The 21,923-nt window shown below is 36.4% G+C and overlaps 1 pseudogene; it reads right to left on the bottom strand.

Annotated features, from left to right (window-relative positions):
* Window positions 1-19,473, bottom strand: part of LOC114111627 (ubiquitin-conjugating enzyme E2 D4-like) — an 87,684-nt pseudogene extending 68,211 nt beyond the window's left edge.
* Between the last annotated feature and the right edge of the window lie 2,450 nt (window positions 19,474-21,923).

Raw genomic sequence — 21,923 nt, 5'->3', positions numbered from 1 at the left:
AAACTCAGTGCTATGCATCTTATTGTTAGTGAAGTAAAGTGAGTATATGATGATTTTTACATTTGCATTTCACTCTCCTCAATTGTGAATATATGGAAACTGAGGATATACCCTGCTTTATATTTTAGCTTACAAATATTTCTTTTTCCTTTTTGTACTTTTTGAATGATTAAGAGGGTATAGACATTAATATCCCTAAATAATACCAAAGCATTTGCCTTATAGGCAAGCATACCTTGTTAGAGAAAATGAGTAATGATTATACTATTTAGGTTATGAATAAAGCTTAGCACAGTGAGTTCTATTATATTTCTTCTTCCTTAGTTGGTTATTTACCCATTTATAAATCTCTAATTAGATGGGACCTCACTCTGGTTGAATGTGACTTAGAATTTTGAGTTTCCTTTAATAACCACCCCAAGAGAGATCTTTTCAACTGCAAATGATTTCTAAACACTAGTATTAGAACATACATATGTCTAGCATAGGAAGAATAAGTTTATATGTTTTTAGCTACATATTGTCACTTAACCATATTGATGGCATAAAAAGGAAGGGAAGCAATTCAAAGTTGGAGGATAAAATGGGGCAAGTGGTCATCACTATCTGTGTCTTTGTGTGCATCACATGAGTAATAATACACTTAGGGAATATTTGCAAAGACCTTGTCTAATAGTGTTTGCCATTAAATATGTAGTCTTTTTTTTTAAACATATTTAAATAGAGCCAAATAGGGCAAGATATACTTTGAGAAGAGGATAAAGAGTCTGACTGCGTTTACATTTATCTGCTGACAGCTTGCAAACCTTGCTCTCCCTCTTTCCTTTCTTCACCCCAACCTCAGCTACTGACCATCAGAAAAGCCAAACCAGTCTCCTTTCCCTTCTCTGTCAAGCTATTTTTTTTGATCAATTTAGGGTGCTTGTCTTTATCACCCCAGAAAATCTCATTATGCAGATAAAAAAGACCTTTACATATTCTTCTGGGTTGTATTTATATAGTGCTATCAGTCTTTGAATGCTAAGTCACTTCAGTCATGCCTGACTCTTTGTGACCCTATGGACTGCAGCCTGCCAGGCCCCTCTGTCCATGGGATTATCCAGGTGAAAATATTGGAGTGGGTTTCCATACCCTCCTCCAGGGGATCTTCCAGACCCTGGGTTCAAATCCTCTTCTCATATGTCTCCTGCATTGGCAGGCGGGTTCTTTACTACTGGTGCCACCTACATCAGGACTGAATTCAAAGGTGGAGGGTGGGGAACTTGTTCTGCCCCTGTGGAGTGACCAAAATAAGCAGAAACTCTTATTTAAAAGGAAAAACATAATTCTGATCAATATAAACAAATACAGTACTGCAAATAACTTACTTACCATGTTCTAATAATGATTTGATTTCTGTTTTCCAAAACCAAGAATATTTAAGAAATACTTGTAAGAAATCTGACGGTGTTCACTAGATGGCAGAAGCCACCTTATATTCTTAGGAATGGAACCAGAAGTTTCCAGTCCAGAGAGATTTTGATTAATGTACATGAAATTTGAGAAATGTGATTCATATGACTGTTTATTCTTCAAATCATTTAATGAATCATTCCTAATGGCAAGTGATCTGGGCCTTTGAGTAGCTTAACTCTTTTCCACTTTGAAACTAACTAGCTTTCTCTCCATATCCCTGTCACTGTTACATAAACCACTCCTTAACATCACTGTATAGATGTGGAAAAGTTATGCTTTCTTCCTAAGCCATATGTAATGTGCAGATAAGTACTGTTTAGACACAGGTTTTAAAGTCCACACTAAAAACTATGCAATAATATATTTGGAAAGATACTTAAGAGAAAAATTTGTTTTTACTTCTTACATCAGGCTTGACTATTTATTATGCAAGAGAGGGTTTAAGATATCCAAATAAAGTATATTACCTTGCTCAATAGCTAGTTCTGATCATATATTCCAAGTTATGGATAAATCAAGTGCTCTAGTTTTCATTTAAACACAGTTCCTTACAATTTTCTTGTCAATTGTTCAACAGTCTTTCTGTATAATTTTTAAAGTTCTACATTATAATAATAATTACACCTCCACCACTAAACTACACTAAATTCTTTAACTTTTCTTCATAAAATCTATTTTTATATCCCTTTGATTTGATTTATTTATCTTCCCTGGACTTTTTCAGATTTCATTGTATCTCTTCTGAAATGTGATTTTAAAAAAGATGAAATAAGAAGAGTATGACTAAACAATAAAAATTATAACCTTCAGAAAGTTATATATACGTCTTCTTTCAACATCTAGTTCTATACTGCTATCCCCCTAACCTCTTAATTTTACAGCACTGATATAATAGCTTAAATGGAAAACTTCAGCCTACAGAGGTTTTCTTCTATTTTAATGGCAGTGGTTTTTGTCCATAAGTTCTAAAATATACTAAATTTCTTCAAATGTTAGAGAATCTTTAATCTAATTTATCAAATATGTTCTAATATATTAACCAGATATTAAATCTGGGATACTAGGATACTAGGATTTTAACTAGGATATTAACCAGATGTTAAATCATATATTGACCAGAGTAAGGAGTCATTATATTTCTTTTTGATCCTTTGCATGATTTACTGTAAACCTTTGTTTGATGGAATTAAACTCATATATGTGAATTTATTAAGCTGCAAAAAATTCAACAGAGGAAAAATTACAATTTAAATGTTTATTGACTCACCTCCTCCAAAACTGGCTAATGATTTTATGTATTTATTTTTTAATTACAGAAATAAGGCTATCAGAAAGACAATGTATCACTTAAAGAACATTATAAAATAGTAAGTACTATAATGTAGTAAGTTAAGGAGAGAAAGACAATAAAAACTATATGAGTATTATGATTCTTCTTCTTAAGGAAAGTAAGCAGTATTTTCAATATTTTGCAAATAAAATGAAGGAAGGTAAGGCAAAATGATCTGGAGTAGTGTCCTAATTTAAAAGTAATAGAAAGGAGGTGGTCCTAAGATGGCAGAGGAATAGGATTGGAAGATCACTTTCTCCCCCATATATTCATCACAAGATCAATTGAATGCTGACCAAATTCCACAATACAACTTCTAAATTCTGGTAGAGGACACCAGGCACCCAAAATGCAGCCTATTGTCTTCAAAAGGAGGTAGGACAAAATATAAAAGATAACAAGAGAGACAAAAGAGTTAGGGATGGAGACCCATCCTGGGGAGGGAGTTGTGGAGGAGAAGTTTCCAAACCCCAGGAAACCCTCTCACTGGCAGGTCTGTGGGTAGTTTTGGAATGTCAGAGGGCAACATATCTGGGAGTGGAAAAAAAAAAAAACACCAAAAAACAGAATATGTGCCTAATGCCACTCCAAGCGTAGAAGTAGCCCAGACGCTCATGTCCACCAGGAACGAGCAGGGACTGAACAGGGAAGCGTGGGTTTCATGCCTATGAAGCATTGGGCCTGAATACCCTGAGGACAATCTGAAGGAGGTAATGTGAGATAGCAACTCAAACCATGGGTTATTCAGAGAGAGGAAAAAAGAGAGAGAGAGAGAGAGAGAGAGAGAGCTTTCCTGTAAAAAGCTCTAACCTAAGGCACTGCCATGCCTGCTCACAGAACAAAGGACTGAGCGAATACAAGAGGAGAGTTAGCCAGCTGCACACTGGCCCCTACCCCCGCCAGAGGCAGAGAGGCAGGCGGGTGGCAGCCAGAGCTGGAAGGCGAGGGGTAATCTCGATGGCATGTCGAGAGAAGTCATCCTCTAGCAAACTGTGAGCAGGCTCCCAGTTGCTAACCAAGTCTTCTTGCAATCCTGGATGGTTGACATCCTCCAGGAGGGTCACAGTCAGAGATCAAATCCCCAGAGGAGGCACACGGCACACCTGAGATGGTGCTCTCACTGTGCGCCCAGGAAACTGAGCAGCCAGGACCAGGGAGGTGATAAGACACACCGTACACCTGGGAGAGTGTGCTTGTCAAGCATCTGGTCACCTGAGCTGCTCAGACCTGAAAAGGACACAAAACACAGAAATAACTGAGTCTGTGCCTTTGTGGAGTACCCAAGAACCTGAACCTGAGCAGCTTAGACTTGAGAAGTTCATGCAACCTAGGGCTTGCTTTGGAGAGTTCCCCTGCAGAACAACCTGGAACCCTGAGCTGTGTAGAACAAGAAAGCACACACGCTGTGAGCAGAAGGAACCCACTGTGGCCCAGACACTGTGAGCACTCCCCACACACACCAGTTATATTTGTTTGAAGTGTTCCTCCCTCTGCACAGCACAACTGAACAAGCGAGCCTAAATAAGTGGCCACATTCACCCCCTTGTGTCAGGTCAGAAATTAGACACTGAAGAGACTTGCAAACAGAGGAAGCCAAAATAAAGAAGAGGGAACCACTTTGGAAGTGACAGATACAACAGATTAAAACCCTATAGTTAGTATTGACTACATTGGAAAGGGCCTATAGACCTTGAGAAGTATAAGCTGGAACAAGGAACTATCTGAAACTAAACAGACCCACACTGTCCTCAAAAGCTCCAGAGAAATTCCAAGATATATTTTACTATTATCATTTTAAAATTTTTATTTAGTTTTTATTTTTAGGTTCTTTATTACTCCTTTAATTTTCAATTTTATAACCTACTATTACCTTGCAAAAAAGACCTTATTTTTAAAGCAAATTTCATATATATGTTTTTTTTTAATTTTTTTGTGATTGTGTTTTGTTTTTTTTAATACTGTATTTTTTTAAAATATACATTTATTTATTTTAATTGGAGGTTAATTACTTTACAATATTGTATTGGTTTTGCCATACATCAACATGAATCCACCACCAGTATACACGTGTTCCCCATCTTGAACCCCCCTCCCTCCTCCCTCCCCATACCATCCCTCTGGGTCGTCTCATTGCACCGGCCCCAAGCATCCAGTATCACACAAACCTGGAGAGTCTAACCTCTACTCTAGATTTTTAATCATTCCTTTCTGGTATTTGTTATCAATTTTGTACCTTTAAGAATCCAATCTTCAGTACCCGTTTTGACTTAGGAGTGTGATTACTGGCTTGATTGCTCTCTCCCCTTTTGACTCTCCTTTTTTTCCCCTAGGTCAGATATATCATATCCTTTACCCTTCTCTTCTCTACCTAACTGTGTTAATCTCTGGGTGTTCTGAGCTGTGGAGAACACTTAGACAACTGATTACTGGCTAGATTTGTCTCTCTCCTTTTGACTCCCTCTATTCTCCTCCTGGTCGCATCTATCTCATTCCTCCCTCTTTTCTCCATGTAACTCCATGAACCTCTCTGAGTGTTCCAAATTGTGGAAAGTGCATAGGGAATTGATTACTGGCTAGCTTGCTCTTGCCCCTTTTGATTACCCCTCCTTTCCTCCTGGTTACCTCTATCTCACTGCTCCCTCTTCTCTTCTCCAGTTAACTCTGTAAACCTCTTTGAGTGTCCCTCACTGTGGATAACCTTTTCTCCATTAACCTGGATGTTTTACCATCTGTGCTGTATGGATGTAGAAGTCTTGAGCCTACTGTAAGAATAAGACTGAAAACCAGAGGCAGGAGGCTTAAATAAAAACTTGAGAACTCTAGTAATCTCCTGACTCCAGGGAACATTAATCAACAAGAACTCACCCAAAAGCCTCCAAATCTGTGCTGAAACCAAACACCACCGAAGAGTCAACAAGTTTCAGAGCAAGACATACCAAGCTAATTCACCAACAACACAGGAATATAACACTGAGCATTAAAATGCAGGCGGCCAATAGTCACACCAAACCCACAGACACCTCAAAACTCACTACTGGACACTTCATTCCACTCCAGAGAGAAGACATTCAGCTGCATGGACTAGAACACCGACATAAGCTTCCCTAACCAGGAAACCTTGACAAGCCACTTGTCCCACACCACCCACAGGGAGGAACCTCCACAAATAAGAGGAACCACAAATTTCCAGCATACAGAAAGGCCACCTCAAAGACAGCAATCTAAAAGAGATGAAAAGGCAGAGAAATACTCAGCAGGTAAAGGAACATGATAAATACCCACCAAACCAAACAAAAGAGGAGAAGATAGGGAGTCTACCTGAAAAGAATTTAGAATAATGATAATAAAAATGATCTAAATTCTTGAAAACAAAATGGAGTTACAGATAATAGTCTGGAGATAAGGATAGAGAACATGCAAGAAAAGTTTAACAAAGCACCTACAAGAAGTAAAAAGGAGTCAATTAATAATAATAATAATAATAATGAATAATGCAGTAAATGTGATCAAAAGCACTCTGGAGGGAACCAACAGTATAATAACTGAGGCAAAAGATAAGATAAGTGAGGTGGAAGATAGACTGGTGGAAATAAATGAGGCAGAGAGGAAAATAGAATTAAAAGAAATGAGAACAAACTCTGAGACCTCTGGGACAATGTTAAATGCCCCAACATTCGAATCATAGCAATCCCAGAAGAAGACAAAAAGAAAGACCATGAGAAAATACTTCTGGAGTTAATAGTTGAAAACTTCCCTAAAATGGGAAGGAGATAGCCACCAAAGTCCTAGAAATCCAGAGAGTCCCAAACAGAATAAACCCAAGGCGAAACACTCCAAGGGACATATTAATCAAATTAAAGAAGATCAAACACAAAGAACCAACATCAAAAGCAGCAAGGGGGAAACAGCAAATAACACACAAGGGGATTACCATAAGGATAAGAGCTGACCTTTCAATAGAAACTCTTCAGGCCAGAAAGGGAATGGCAGGGCATACTTAATGGGAAGAAAGAAAAAAAAAAAAAACACAACCCAGATTACTGTACATAGCAAGGATTTCATTCAAATATGAAGGAGAAATCAACATCTTTACAGACAAAGGCTGAGAGAATTCAGGACCACCAAACCAGCTCTATAACAAATGCTAAAGGATCTTCTCCAGACAGGAAATACAGAAGGTTTATAAACTTGAACCCAACTACAAAGTAAATGGCAAGGGGACCATACTTATCAGTAATTACCTTAAATGTAAATGGATTGGATGCCTTAACTAAAAGACAAAGGCTGGCTGAGTGGATATAAAAACAAGATGCCCTATATATGCTGTCTACAAGAGACCCACCTCAAAACAAAGAACACATATAGACTAAAAGTGAAGGGCTGGAAAAGATATTTCATGCAAATGGAGACCAAAAGAAAGCAGGAGAAGTAATAATCATATCAGAAAAAATAGACTTTGAAATAAAGACCATGAAAAGAGACAAAGAAGGATACTACATCATGATCAAAGGATCAATCCAAGAAGAAGATATAACAATTATAAATATATATGCACACAACATAGCACCACAATATGTAAGGCAAATGCTAACAAGTATGAAAAAGGAAAATAAGAGTAATACAATAAGAGTGGGAGACTTTAATACCCTACTCATACCTATGAATAGATCAACTAAATATAAAATTAGCAAGGAAACACAAACTTTAAATGATACAAAGGACCAGTTAGACCTAATTGATACCTATAGGACATTTCACACCAAAGCAATTAATTTCACCTTTTTCTCAAGTGCACATGGAACCTTCTCCAGGATAGATCATATCGTAGGCCATAAATCTAGCCTTGGTAAATTAAAAAGAAATGGAAATCATTTCAAGTATCTTTTCTGACAACAATGTGGTAAGATTAGATGTCAACTACAGGAAAAATAGCTATTAAAATACAAACATATGGAGGCTAAGCAACATGCTTCTGAATAACCAACAAACCATGGAAGAAATCAAAAAAGAAATCAAAATTTGCTTAGAAACGAAAGAAAATGAAAACACAACAACCCAAAACCTATGGGATTTGTAAAAGCAGTGCTAAGGGGAAGGTTCATAGCAATTCAAGATTATCTCAAGAAACAAAAGAAAAATCAAATAAATAACGTAACTCTACACCTAAAGCAACTGCCAAAAGAAAAAAATGAAGACCCCAGGGTTAGTAGAAGGAAAAAAAAAACATAAAAAAATAGTGCAGAAATAAATGAAAAAGAAACAAATGTGACTATAGCAAAAATAAACAAAGCTAAAAGCTGGTTATTTGAGAAGATAAATAAAATTGACAAACCATTAGCCAGACTCATCAAGAAACAAAGGGATAAAATTCAAATAAAAAAATAAAAAGAAATGAAAATTGAGAAATCACAACACAGCACAGAAATACAAAGGATCATAAGAGACTATTTTCAGCAATTATATGTCAATAAAATGAACAACTTGGAAGAAATGGACAAATTATTAGAAGAGTACAACTTTCCAAGGCTGAACCAGGAAGAAATAAAAAATCTTAACAGACCCATCACAAGCATGGAAATCGAAACAATAATCAGAAATCATTCAACAACAACAAAAATCTCAGGACCAGATGGCTACACAGCTGAATTCTACAAAAATTTAGAGAATCGCTAATACCTATTGTACTCAAACTCTTTCAGAAAATTGCAGAGGAAGGTAAACTTTCAAACTCATTCTATGAGGCCACCATCAGCCTAAAACCAAAACTAGACAAAGATGCCACAGAAAAAGACAACCACAGGCCAATGTCACTGACGCACATAGATGCAAAAATCCTTAACAAAATTCTAGCAAACAAAACCCAACAACATATTAAAAGGTTGATACATCATGACCAAGTGGGTTTTATCCCAGGGATGCAAGGATTCTTCAATATTTGCAAATCAATCAATGTGATGCACCACATTAACAAATTGAAAAATAAAAGCCATATGATTATCACAATATATGCAGAGAAAGCCTTTGACAAAATTCAACATCCATTTATGATAAACATCCTCCAGAAAGCAGGCAGAGAAGGAACATACCTCAACATGATACATACCATGGATGATAAACCCACAGCAAACATTAACCTCAATGGTGAAAAATTGAAAGCATTTCCCCTAAAGTCAGGAACAAGACAAGGGTGCCCACTCTCACCACTACTATTCAACACAGTTTTGGAGTTTTGGCCACAGCAATCAGAGAAGAAAAAGAAATAAAATAATCCATACTGGAAAAGAAGAAGTAGAACTCACTATTTGCAGATGACATGATCCTCTACTTCGGTTCAGTTCAGTTCAGTCGCTCAGTCATGTCCGACTCTTTGCGACCCCATGAATTGCAGCATGCCAGGCCTCCCTGTCCATCACCATCTCCCAGAGTTCACTCAAACTCATGTCCATAGAGTCAGTGATGCCATCCAGCCATCTAATCGTCTGTCATCCCCTTTTCCTCCTGCCCCCAATCCCTCCCAGCATCAGAGTCTTTTCCAATGAGTCAACTCATTGGAGGTGGCCAAAATATTGGAGTTTCAGCTTTAACATCATTCCTTCCAAAGAACAGCCAGGGCTGATCTCCTTTAGGATGGACTGGTTGGATCTGAAAACCCTAAAGTCTCCACCAGAAAATTACTAGCGCTAATCAATATAGTAAAGTTTCAGGATATAAAATTAACACATAGAAATCCCCTGCATTCCTATCACTAATAATAATAAAACAGAAAGAGAAATTAAGGAAACAATTACATTCACCATTGCAATGAAAAGAATAAAATACTTAGGAATATATCGACCTAAGGAAACAAAAGACCTATATGTAGAAAACTATAAAACACTGGTGAAAGAAATCAAAGAGGACACTAATAGATGGAGAAATATACCATGTTTATGGATCAGAAGAATCAATATAGTGGAAATGAGTATACTGCCCAAAGCAATCTATAGATTCAGTGCAATCCCTATCAAGCTAACAACAGTATTTTTCAGAGAACCGGAACAAACAGTTTCACAATTTGTATGGAAATACAGAAAACCTTGAATAGCCAAAGCAATCTTGAGAAAGAAGAATGAAACTGAAGGAATCAACCTGCCTGACTTCAGGCTATACTACAAAGCTACAGTCATCAAGACAGTATGGTACTAGCACAAAGATAGAAATATAGTCAATGAAACAAAATAGAAAGCCAAGAGATAAATCCACGCACCTATGGACACCTTATCTTTGACAAAGGAGGCAAGAATATACAATGGATTAAAGACAATGTCTTTATTAAGTGGGGCTAGGAAAACTGGTCAACCACTTGTAAAAGAATGAAACTAGAACACTTTCTAACACCATACACAAAAATAAACTCAAAATGGATTAAAGATCTAAATGTAAGACCAGGACCTATAAAACTCCTAGAGGAAAGCATAGGCAAAACACTCTCTGACGTAAATCACAGCAGGATCCTCTATGACCCACCTCCCAGAGTAATGGAAACAAAAGCAAAAATAAACAAATGGGACCTAATTAAACTTAAAAGCTTTTGCACAAGGAAACTATAAGCAAGGTGAAAAGACAGCCTTCAGAATGGGAGAAAATAATAGCAAATGAAGCCACTGACAAAGAATCAATCTCAAAAATATACAAGCAGCTCTTGCAGCTCAATGCCAGAAAAATAAACGACCCAATCAAAAAATGGGCCAAAAAACTAAACAGACATTTCTCCAAAGAAAATATACAGATGGCCAGCAAACACATGGAAAGATGCTCAACATCACTCATTATCCGAGAAATGCAAGTCAAAAGCACCATGAAGTACCATCTCACGCCAGTCAGAATGGCTGCTATCAAAATCTCTACAAACAATAAATGCTGGAGAGGGTGTGGAGAAAAGGGAACACTCTTACACTGTTGGTGGGAATGCAAACTAGTACAGCCACTATGGGGAACAGTGTGGAGATTCCTTAAATAGAACTGCTATAGGACACAACAATCCCACTGCTGAGCTTACACATCAAGGGAATCAGAATTGAAAGAAGCACGTGTACCACAGTGTTCACCACCTCACTGTTTACAATAGCTATGATATGGAAGCAACCTAGATGTCCATTGGCAGACGAATGGATAAGAAAGCAGTGGTACATATACACAATGGAATATTACTCAGCTATTAAAAAGAATACATTTGAATCAGTTCTAATGAGGAGGATTAAACTGGAGCCTATTATACAGAATAAACTAAGTCAGAAAGAAAAACAGCAATGCAGTTTATTTACACATATATATGGAATTTAGAAAGATGGTTCGATGACCCTATATGCGAGACAGCAAAAGAGACACAGATGTAACGAACAGTCTTTTGGACTCTGTTGGAGAAGTTGAGGGTGGGATGATTTGAGAGAATAGCATTGAAACATGTATATTATCATCTGTGAAATAGATCACAAGTTTAGGTTCGATGCATGAGACAGGGTACTGAGGGTGGTGTACTGGAATGACCCTAAGGGATGAGATGGGGAGGGAGGTGGGAGGGGAGTTCAGGATGCGTAACACATGATCACCAATGGCTGATTCATGTCAGTGTATGGCAAAAACCACTACAATATTTTAAAGTAATTAGCCTCCAATTAAAAGAAATTAATTAAAAAAATAAAAGTACTAGAATAATGTGTGAATCTTATGGAATATATTAATGATAATTTAAATCACAGGATAATTCTAGAACACCAGTATCTAAAGGACCATGACTATGGCTACCAGGAAATTTTAAATTATATATATGTCTTACAATATATTTCTATTATAGAGTGCTGGTCTAGACCCTAAACTTAAGGATCTACAACTACTTACTGGCTTCTTCTGCAATGTGGAGCCAATTCAATTCAGAATTCAGGTCAATATATAAAACCATCAGCTTTGGCATCCTATAAAAAATGGAAAAATAGGGAAAAATAAGAGAATGTAAGTAAAGGACTTAACAAATAGACATATACCTTGAAATGAAGAGCTGACAGCCAGGTCACTAGAGTGAACACATTGTTCTAGACTCCTTACTCAAGAATATAATTTGCTTAGCATGCACTTGAAATAGCTTTCTACAAAGCAGGTGGACTATATATTTATTAAACCAGTGATGGTAATAACAAAATCACATGTTAATGATTATAAAAAGTTGCTTCAAAATACTCATACAGCTTTAAACATCATCAGAACATTCAAAACAGACAAATGATATGTTGATGAAGACAAAGGGAGCAGTTATAGCAATACTTAACACATTTCTAAACTTTAAGTTGTCTAACATGGAATGACAATCACACATACCAATTAACTTCATTTTCAAAGCTCTTCAAAAACTCTAATGATATAATTGCTAAGCATTAAATTGTTTAGTGTATGGGCATCAGAGACAAGTATTTGGAATATGGTCATTTACTCCCAGTGTTTATCTCATCTTATTTTTTTTTAATCTTCCTGTTGTTAATACTATAAGAAACCTAGTAAATTTCTAAGAAATTGTATGAAATGACACAAAGATCAGTAATATCTTTTAACTTATTTATGGAGCTTACTAAGATCTGGTCATTGTAATTCTACTAATACCTACAAAGTCACTTATTCTTTCTGAGCCACAGTTTCTTCAACAATAAGAAAAGGGAAGAGACTATAATATGTTGCACTGTTTGTAACATGCATTGTAATTCCTAAGTAAAAGCTTCTACAGACGTTCTCAAGTTATATGAAAATATAAAATGATAAATTGCTGAGTTAAAAAAAGCATAATATCATATATGTAATAACAACTTGATAAAGGGTCACCTGGGAAAAATACTCACAAAATGGATCCACTGAAAAGGCCATTAGAACTTTGATTAAGCCTGTATTAAGCTAAATAATTGTAAGAATAATCTGTCAATTAAATTTAAGTTTATGGATAGAATTTACTTTTTTTTTTCTTTAGTTTTGGATAAGGATAAGATGAATGATGATCATCATATGAAAGAAATATGAAATGATTTAACATTTCATAATTACTTAAATTTTTTCACATTTGATACATAATATTTTTAACATTGGGGAAGAGGGAATAGAAGAATCTGATGGGAAATAAATTTATTGAGGGCTTATTATTTGACAAGCACTGTGCAAAAGTACTTTATATGCAGTAACTCATTTAAATATCACAACTGTTCATTAATTCAACTAATACCTATTGAGCACATGTATTGTGCCACATGCTGGATACATTGTTGATTATTGGGAATACATCTCCCTCCCATTGGAGGGAGGGAGAGAGAGAGAGTGAACTTGTGGAGGACAGATATTAATACAAGAATCACAAACAAAAATATAAAATTACAAGTATATTAAATGCCATTAAGGAGAAGTAGATGATGCTATGAGCTAATAATCACTGACCAAGTTATGGGAAGGAAATCAGGGAAGCTATCTTAAAGGAGTGGTATAGTGAATTGAGAACTGAAGAAAGAGTAGCAGTTACTCAGGTGAAAGGGTCAGGAAGAAGGAAGGACATATGCAAAGTTTCCATAGATGAATGCAGCATAGCACATTAGAAAAACTTAAAGAAGGCCACTGTGGCTGGAATGTAAAAACTACAGGCGTGTATGGTGCAAGATGTGACTAGAGAGGCATGGAATCCATGTGAGGCCTGGTAGTTTGTATTAAACCCCCCAAAACGGACAAACAAATAAACAAATCAGAAAACCTTTCCAAACAAACAAAAAACAACCAACCAACCAACCAAACAAACAAACAAAAAAACCCTGCTGGTGTTACACACTAGGCAGAATGCGTCTCAATTATTTTCCTTTTATTTAAAAGTTTATGAAATGGATCTACTTAGAAGGAGAGATATATAAGAAAGGGACAGGTTAAAAATACTTGGCAAATACTATTGCTTGCCTTGAGAAAATGAATCTCATAAAAGTTAAGTAACTTACCCAATCTCTTGAAGCTAATAATTAAAAGAAAATGGATTACAAACTAGGTATGTTTGGTTTCAAAACCATTAATTACAATGACATTCCTGTAAATTATTTTCTAACAAGAGTAAAATCAGTAGCCTATTTCTTAATATTAGTTTTATGAGAATTCCCTCATTTGTCAGAAATTTACTTCTCTAATATTAATACAAAAATTAAGGACTATTCTAACTCAGTGATAATAGATTTGCTTTCTTTCCTGGTACACTTACTTTCAGGTGTGAGAACCAGTAGAGTTGACTATTTCAAAATAAAGCAGTATCTTTTCCAACTAAAAAAGGAGACTTCTCTAGATTGTCTTTTTTCCCAAAGCCATCACTTGCACTTCCCATGACCCAATTCAGTATGGGCCATTGCATAAAATCGAGTTCTAGACCAAAAATGTTGGTTTTCCTCAGTGAAAAGGAAGGGCAAGACCCTTCTAAACAAAGACACTGCAAAAACAAACAGGAATAAAAAGTTAATTTAGATACCAAAACAACGTAGATTTAAAATTATAATAACACTTTCACAAGTTTACTGAAATTCAACAACCCATCAATATTAGACAAAATTTTTATTTTCACTACAAATGGTAAGGTTCATCTTTTATTTACTTATGGTCATTTACATTTCTTATTAGCCTTTTGTTTTTTCAGTTTGGTTCAGTTTCTCAGTAGTGTCTGACTCTTTGTGACCCCATGAATCACAGCACGCCAGGCCTGCCTGTTCATCACCAACTCCCGGAGTTCACTCAAACTAATGTTCATCGAGTCAGTGTTGCCATCCAGCCATCTCATTCTCTGTCATCCTCTTCTCCTCCTGCCCCTAAACCCTCCCAGCATCAGGGTCTTTTCAAATGAGTCAACTCTTCGCATGAGGTGGCCTAAGTATTGGAGTTTCAGCTTCAGCATCAGTCCTTTCAATGAACACCCAGGACTGAATTCCTTTAGGATGGGCTGGTTGGATCTCCTTGCAGTCCAAGGGACTCTCAAGAGTCTCCTCCAACACCACAGTTCAAAAGCATCAAATCTTTGGTGCTCAGCTTTCTTCACAGTCCAACTCTTACATCCATACATGACCACAGGAGAAACCATAGCCTTGACTAGATGGACCTTTGTTGGCAAAGTAATGTCTCTGCTTTTTAATATGCTATCTAGGTTGGTCATAACTTTCCTTCCAAGGAGTAAGCATCTTTTAATTTCATGGCTGCAATTACCATCTGCAGTGATTTTGGACCCTCAAAAAATAAAGTCTGACACTGTTTACACTGTTTCTCCATCTATTTCCCATGAATTGATGGGACCAGATGCCATGATCTTCGTTTTCTGAATGTTGAGCTTTAAGCCAACTTTTTCACTCTCCTCTTTCACTTTCATCAAGAGGCTTTTTAGTTCCTCTTCAATTTCTGCCATAAGGGTGGTGCCATCTGCATATCTGAGGTTATTGATATTTCTCCCAGCAATCTTGATTCCATCTTGTGCTTCTTCCAGCCCAGCGTTTCCCATGATTTACTCTGCATAAGAGTTAAATAAGCAGTGTGACAATATACAGCCTTGACATACTCCTTTCCTTATTTGGAACCAGTCTGTTGTTCCATGTCCAGTTCTAACTGTTGCTTCTTGACCTGCATATAGGTTTCTCAAGAGGCAGGTCAGGTGGTCTGGTAGTCCCATCTCTCTCAGAATTTTCCACAGTTTATTGGGATCCACACAGTCAAAGGCTTTGGCATCGTCAATAATGCAGAAATAGATGTTTTTCTGGAACACTCTTGCTTTTTTGATGATCCAGAGGATGCTGGCTGCTGGGAGCCAGCGTGAGGAATTCCACCCGTGACAAGGTCATATGGCAGAGCTCTGATGGCAAGGCTAATCAGACCTCAGGTTTTCCCCCTGGAATTTCCTGAGCATCCACCCCCCAAAAAAATAAGAATCTGCCTGCTTTTCCACTCTTCTGACATTCTCTGGAAAAAGTCAATTCAGGGCTTTAGTCTTTGGCATTTGAAAGAGTGTTTCAATCCAAAAACCTCTCTGATGGCTTTTTAGCCTGCCTGCAGGACTCCTACAGCTGGTATGTGATTGTTTGAGGCCTCCTGACCGCAGGAGGCACAGGAAGCTTAAAATATCCTAGGAATGTAGGGGCTTCCAAAGAGTCAAAGTCATTAGAATAGGACTGATTAAAGGTTTCATTTGTTGAGCCAATACTTGCTGCCAAATTTTCATATCTTTTATTTTTAGACATAGTTGGTATATAGAAAAATAAGTAGTAGACCTGGTATTAGCAACATTAGATCTTTGAGTTAAGTACCACCTTCGTTCTACAGAGATGTAAGTTTAATGCTTTAAGGAGATGCAGATTAAAGAAAAACACTTCAGGGGAAACGAAATTAACATTCATTAAGGAAGAGAGCCAAAAAGTGTTAACAAGCCTCTTGGCCAGAAGATAATGTAAATCACCTGAGACCTTTTGTATACAAAAAGATATGCAGAAAGAGTCTGGGCCGCGAATGCTACATAATTTTGTATTACTCATTGATCTCTATGTATAATCAAAAGTATAAAAGGCCTTGAAGGACAATAGAAGGAGAGCCAGTCGCTGGACTGGTTTCCCCCGTGTCTCCTCTTTACTCTAATTTCAGGCTGAATTCCCATCTGGGGCGTGGAGGCTCACTATGGCTACTTACTTGTCCCGGCTTTTAAGATCCGTAAGAGAGAGAGCCCAAGGCGGGGCACTCTCCAATATTCAAATAGGCGCCGGTGGCCTAAAGTAGATGGTGCAAGTTCCTTGTCTGGAACTTTATTGGTTTTCCACGTAACCCAAGTTAATCAGCCTCTTCTCTCCACTTAATCTTCCTACTACACTATTTCTTCCTAATCTAATCTTATATTAATAAGTAAATAAGTTTTCCTCGCCGACTCCGTCCACCCTTTGAATTCCCTGGATCCACTGGGGCTGGACCCCAGCAGTTGGCAATTTGATCTCTGGTTCCTCTGCCTTTTCTAAAACCAGCTTGAACATCTTGAAGTTCACGGTTCACGTATTGCTGAAGCCTGGCTTGGAGAATTTTGAGCCATTACTTTACTAGCATGTGAGATGAGTGCAATTGTGCGGTAGTTTGAGCATTCTTTGGCATTGCCTTTCTTTGGGATTGGAATGAAAACTGACCTTTTCCAGTCCTGTGGCCATTACTGAGTTTTCTAGATTTGCTGGCATGTTGAGTGCAGTACTTTCACGGCATCATCTTTCAGGATTTGAAACACCTCAACTGGAATTCCATCACCTCCACTAGCTTTGTTCGTAGTGATGCTTTCTAAGGCCCACTTGACTTCACATTCCAGGATGTTTGGCTCTAAGTGAGTGATCACACCATCATGATTATCTGGGTCGTGATGCTCTTTTTTGTACAGTTCTTCTGTGTATTCTTGCTACCTCTTCTTAATATCTTCTGCTTCTGTTAGGTCCATACAATTTCTGTCCTTTATCGAGCCCATCTTTGCATGAAATTCTGTTGTTTTCCTCTATTTCTTTGCATTGGTCACTGAGGAATGCTTTCTTATCTCTCCTTGCTGGTCTATAAACATCTTACTGATTGATATAGTAAGGGTATTAACCTTTTACCTGTCATATATATATAATATTCCCTTCTCCATCTTTTCTTTTTATTTCTTGCACTATGTACACAGCTTTAACTATTTAGTCATATATATTGATACTGTTTTCTGCTTTTAGCATCAAGTTTAGTAGTGTTTAGTTTTTTGCATTCAAATCTTTAGTATGTTCAGGTATTTTTGTATATTATATATAGTAATTTAGTAATATTTCTCTCTTCCAAATGTTTTGACAGTTACACCAAACTATCTATTGAATAAATATATCTTTTCCCTGTAATTTAAGCATTACTTTTATATTATACAAATTACATTTTATATTTGTCTACTTCTTTATTTTCTAACTTCTTTCATTTAAATATTCATACACACACACACACACACACATATATATATATATATTTGCCACTACAATAGTATATTAATCATTATACAGAGAGTACACTTGGGGATTTATTAGCGTAGATTCCCTCTTAATTAAACTTAGAATTTTTTCTCATGAAGTTTTCTGATGCTTTTTTCCCCCAGATAAACTTTTAGATTTAGGGCCAACTTCCAAACAAATCCAGCTAAACTTTTGATTGAAACAGCATTACACTTGAAATTAATTCAAGAGCTTTGTCATAGTTATAATATTGAGTATCATAACACAGGTACATGGCCATATAAAATTTATTCAACAATTTTTTTTGTTTTGTTTTCTCTGGAAAGTTTTGCATTTCTCTGCATTAGTGTAATAGATTGTGTATTAAGTTTCTTTTATGTACTTTATAGTTGCTGATATTTTGGAAAAAAAATTGTTACTGGCTGCCATTTTATTAGTTTTACATAATGGATGGCATAAATGGTTTTAATTCCAGTGTTTCAGGATTTCTTATTCTATGTGTAAGTGAATAGCCTAAAACGATAAAGCACCACTGAAAATTTAAATAAGTATGGCTTAAGTGAAAATAATGAGTTTCCCTGGTGGTTCAGATGGTAAAGAATCTGCCTGGCAATGTGGGAGAGCTGGGTTTGATCCCTGGGTGGGGAAGATCTCCTGGAAAAGAGAATGGCTACCCAGTCCAGTATTTTTGCCTGCAGAATTCAATGGACAGAGGAGCCTGGCAGGCTCCAATCTTTGAGGTTGCAAAGAGTCGAATACAACTGAGCAACTAACATGTGTGTGTGTGCTAGGTCACTTCAGTTATGAATGACTCTTTGCAACCCTATGGGACTGTAGCCCACCAGGTTCCTCTGTCCAGGGGATTCTCCAGGCAAAAATACTGGAGTGAGTTGTTGTGCCCTCCTCCAGGGGATATTTCTGACCCATAGATTGAACCCACACCTCTTTATGTCTCCCACACTGGCAAGCAGGTTCTTTACCACTAGTGCCACCTGGGAAGCCTGAGAAACTAACACACAAGTGGAAATAACAGTTATTGGACATAAATCAATGTGTGTTGATTTTTGTGTGTGCCAAGTAAGCAAAATTAAGAACATGATTAAGAGTAGAATTAGGCTTATTTTTCATAGCTTCAAAACATCTCAGTATAATAAGAATGAAAAATTTGTCTCAGAGTACTTATATGCACTGAGTTCCTCCTTGATGTATATATTGTTTTTTCTTAAAAGCCCAAAGTTAATTTATTTATAATATTAGATATTTTCCTTAAAAATTCACTTTATATTATTATACTGATTATAACTATCCTACTTCAGTATAATGTTGTTGAGTTGAATTTTTATAAACTCATTTCTCCAGAGTCCAGCTTGTAACAATTACACTAATTATCAGGTTACTGTTGCTTTACCCTGGTCAATTTCATAATATCCTACAATCACACAGGGTTCTACTAATATGAGCATGTTCTCTGGCAGGTTTCACTTGAACAATCACTCTAAGTTATTTTTATTTACAGAATTTGTGCTCAAAGTCCAGGCTTCTTCATGCAACCAAATCAAGCTCTACGTTTTTGCTATGGTCAGATGTCACTTAAGGGGATATTACTAGAGAGAACACTTTGTGTTAGAATTCTAAAGCAATGGTACCCCTTGTGTAGTAGGTCACTCTTACCTTCTGTGAATTCATACTGACATAAATATGTGGGGAAGGTGAAGCTCCTAAGAATGCAATGATTATGTAAAATTATGCCTTGAATTGTGGTCTTTACCATTTCCCTATACCCTGGAAGGAAAGTTTTGTGAGATAAACCCTCTCTAGCATATTAGCAGTATACAATTTTTAAGCTAGAAAGGACTGTTACAGATCATTTAGCTCAATTCTTTGCTTTACTGATAAAGAAATAAAGCTGGAACTAATCAACTATCGCCATTGCTAATTGGTGATAGAACTTGACTGAAAATTCAGATTTCCTATTATATCTGTTGGGATTGCTTAGGACTCTCCTACTTTAAGAGTCTGTACTGGTTTCAAACTAAGGATGAATGTTCTAATTGTTAACTAAAATGTCACCTTTGAAATGCAAATCTTGTTCACTGAGGTCAGATTGCTTGAAATGATCATAACAGTGAAAATCTGTTCGATTATTAAGACTCATCAGAAGGTAGGTTTCTTTGAAAAATGATCTCATCACAATGTTAAAAACAAGACACCATCCCATACTTGATGGGGATAATTTAATTAGCACTCACATAATTTAACCCATCTTTCTTTTCAAACCTAACTTACTGGCCTGCATAATTTGCCCAAATTCATAATCTAATTAGCCAGCACACTTAAACCAGTAAGATCAAACCATTTATCTGAAGCTCTCACTATAGATGATTAAGTCTAGGCAAAAGACACAGTAGCATGGATAGTTGTAGCTGATAGTAATTGGTCACACAATTTTAAAGTGTTCTACTTTAATTCCAGTGAAATTACATTATGAAACTGTGATCTTTCAAAAAATGACTGATCAAAGGAAAATATATGCAATAGACTAGTTTGAGTCATGTCCAACTCTTAGATCCCAGATATATGTACTCCACTGAATTACCATTGCAAACAGGAAATATTGATGTGGCATTCACATATATAAATAAATAGTTGCTCATGTGGCCATTTAAAAACTTCTATCATATCTCTGAGATAGAGTCAAATGTCAATGCTATGCTTTAGCTCCCCAAAATATAAGCAACAGTTGAGAAAAACATATTTTCAGGAAACAGAAGGGAACAAAGCCAACAAACAAACTTACAATTGAGCCAATTTGAGGATTTTTCCTTCCTTGAAAAAAATTTATAAATGCCTACAAAGAAAAGGACATGCAAATTAACTAATCAATCCACCAGATTGAATGTGCTCATAATGATTATATTGCTATCTCTGTTAGACTAGGCAATGATAAAGTTTTAATTTCATTTAAAATTATAGAAGTAACAAATGATAAAGGACCTTCTCTAGACAGGAAACATTAAAAAAAGGATTATAAACAATAAAATAAATGATAATGGGATCTAAATTATTAATAATTACCTTAAACATAAATGGGTTAAATGCTCCAACCAAAAGACAAAGACTGAACGGATACAAAAGCAAAATCCCTATATATGCTGTCTAAAAGAGATCCACCTCAAACCTAGGGACACATATAGCCTGAAAGTGAGAGGCTGGAAAGAGATATTTCATGCAAATGGGGACCAAAAGAAAGCAGGAATAGCAATATTTGTATCAGATACAATAGGCTTTAAACTAAAGATCATTATAAGAGACAAAGAAGTACACTACATAATGATCAAGGGATCAGTCCAAGAAGACATAACAATTGTAAATATAAGTGCACCCAACATAAGAGCATCTCAATACATAAGAAAAATGCTGCTACTGCTGCTAAGTTGCTTCAGTCATGTCCGACTCTGTGCGACCCCGTAGATGGCAGTGCACTAGGTTCCTCTGTCCCTGGGATTCTCCAGGCAAGAATACTGGAGTGGGTTGCCATTTCCTTCTCCAATACATGAAAGTGAAAAGTGAAAGTGAAATAGCTCAATCGTGCCCGACTCTTACTATTAAATGGGGAATCAATAGTAACACAATAACAGTGGGAGACTTTAATACCCCGCTTACACCAATAGACAGATCATCCAGACAAAAATTTTATAAGGAAACACAAGCTTTAAACAATACACTGGAACAGTTGGCCTTATTGATATCTACAGTGCATTTCACCCCAAAACAATGGATTTCACCTTCTTCCCAAGTTCATATTGAACATTCTTCAGGATAGATCACATCCTGGGTTACAAATCAAGCCTTGGTAAATTTTTAAAAAAAGTTAAAATTACTTCAAGCATCTTTTTTTATAACAATGCTGTAAGATCAACTATAGGAAAAACTTTAAAAAACACAAACACATAAAGACTAAACAACACACTTCTGAATAACCAACACATCACTGAAAAAATAAAAAAGGAAATTAAAATATGCACAGAAACAAATGATAATGAAAACATGACAACTCAAAACTTATGGGATTCAGTAAAAGCATTGCTAAGAAGGAAGTTCATAGCAATACAATCCTACCTCAAGGAACAAGAGAA

This window comes from Ovis aries, chromosome X (assembly GCF_016772045.2).
Source record: "Ovis aries strain OAR_USU_Benz2616 breed Rambouillet chromosome X, ARS-UI_Ramb_v3.0, whole genome shotgun sequence".
Taxonomy (NCBI): Eukaryota; Metazoa; Chordata; class Mammalia; order Artiodactyla; family Bovidae; genus Ovis; species Ovis aries.
The sequence above is the reverse complement of the archived record's forward strand: the minus strand, read 5'-3'. Positions and strand labels throughout refer to the sequence as shown.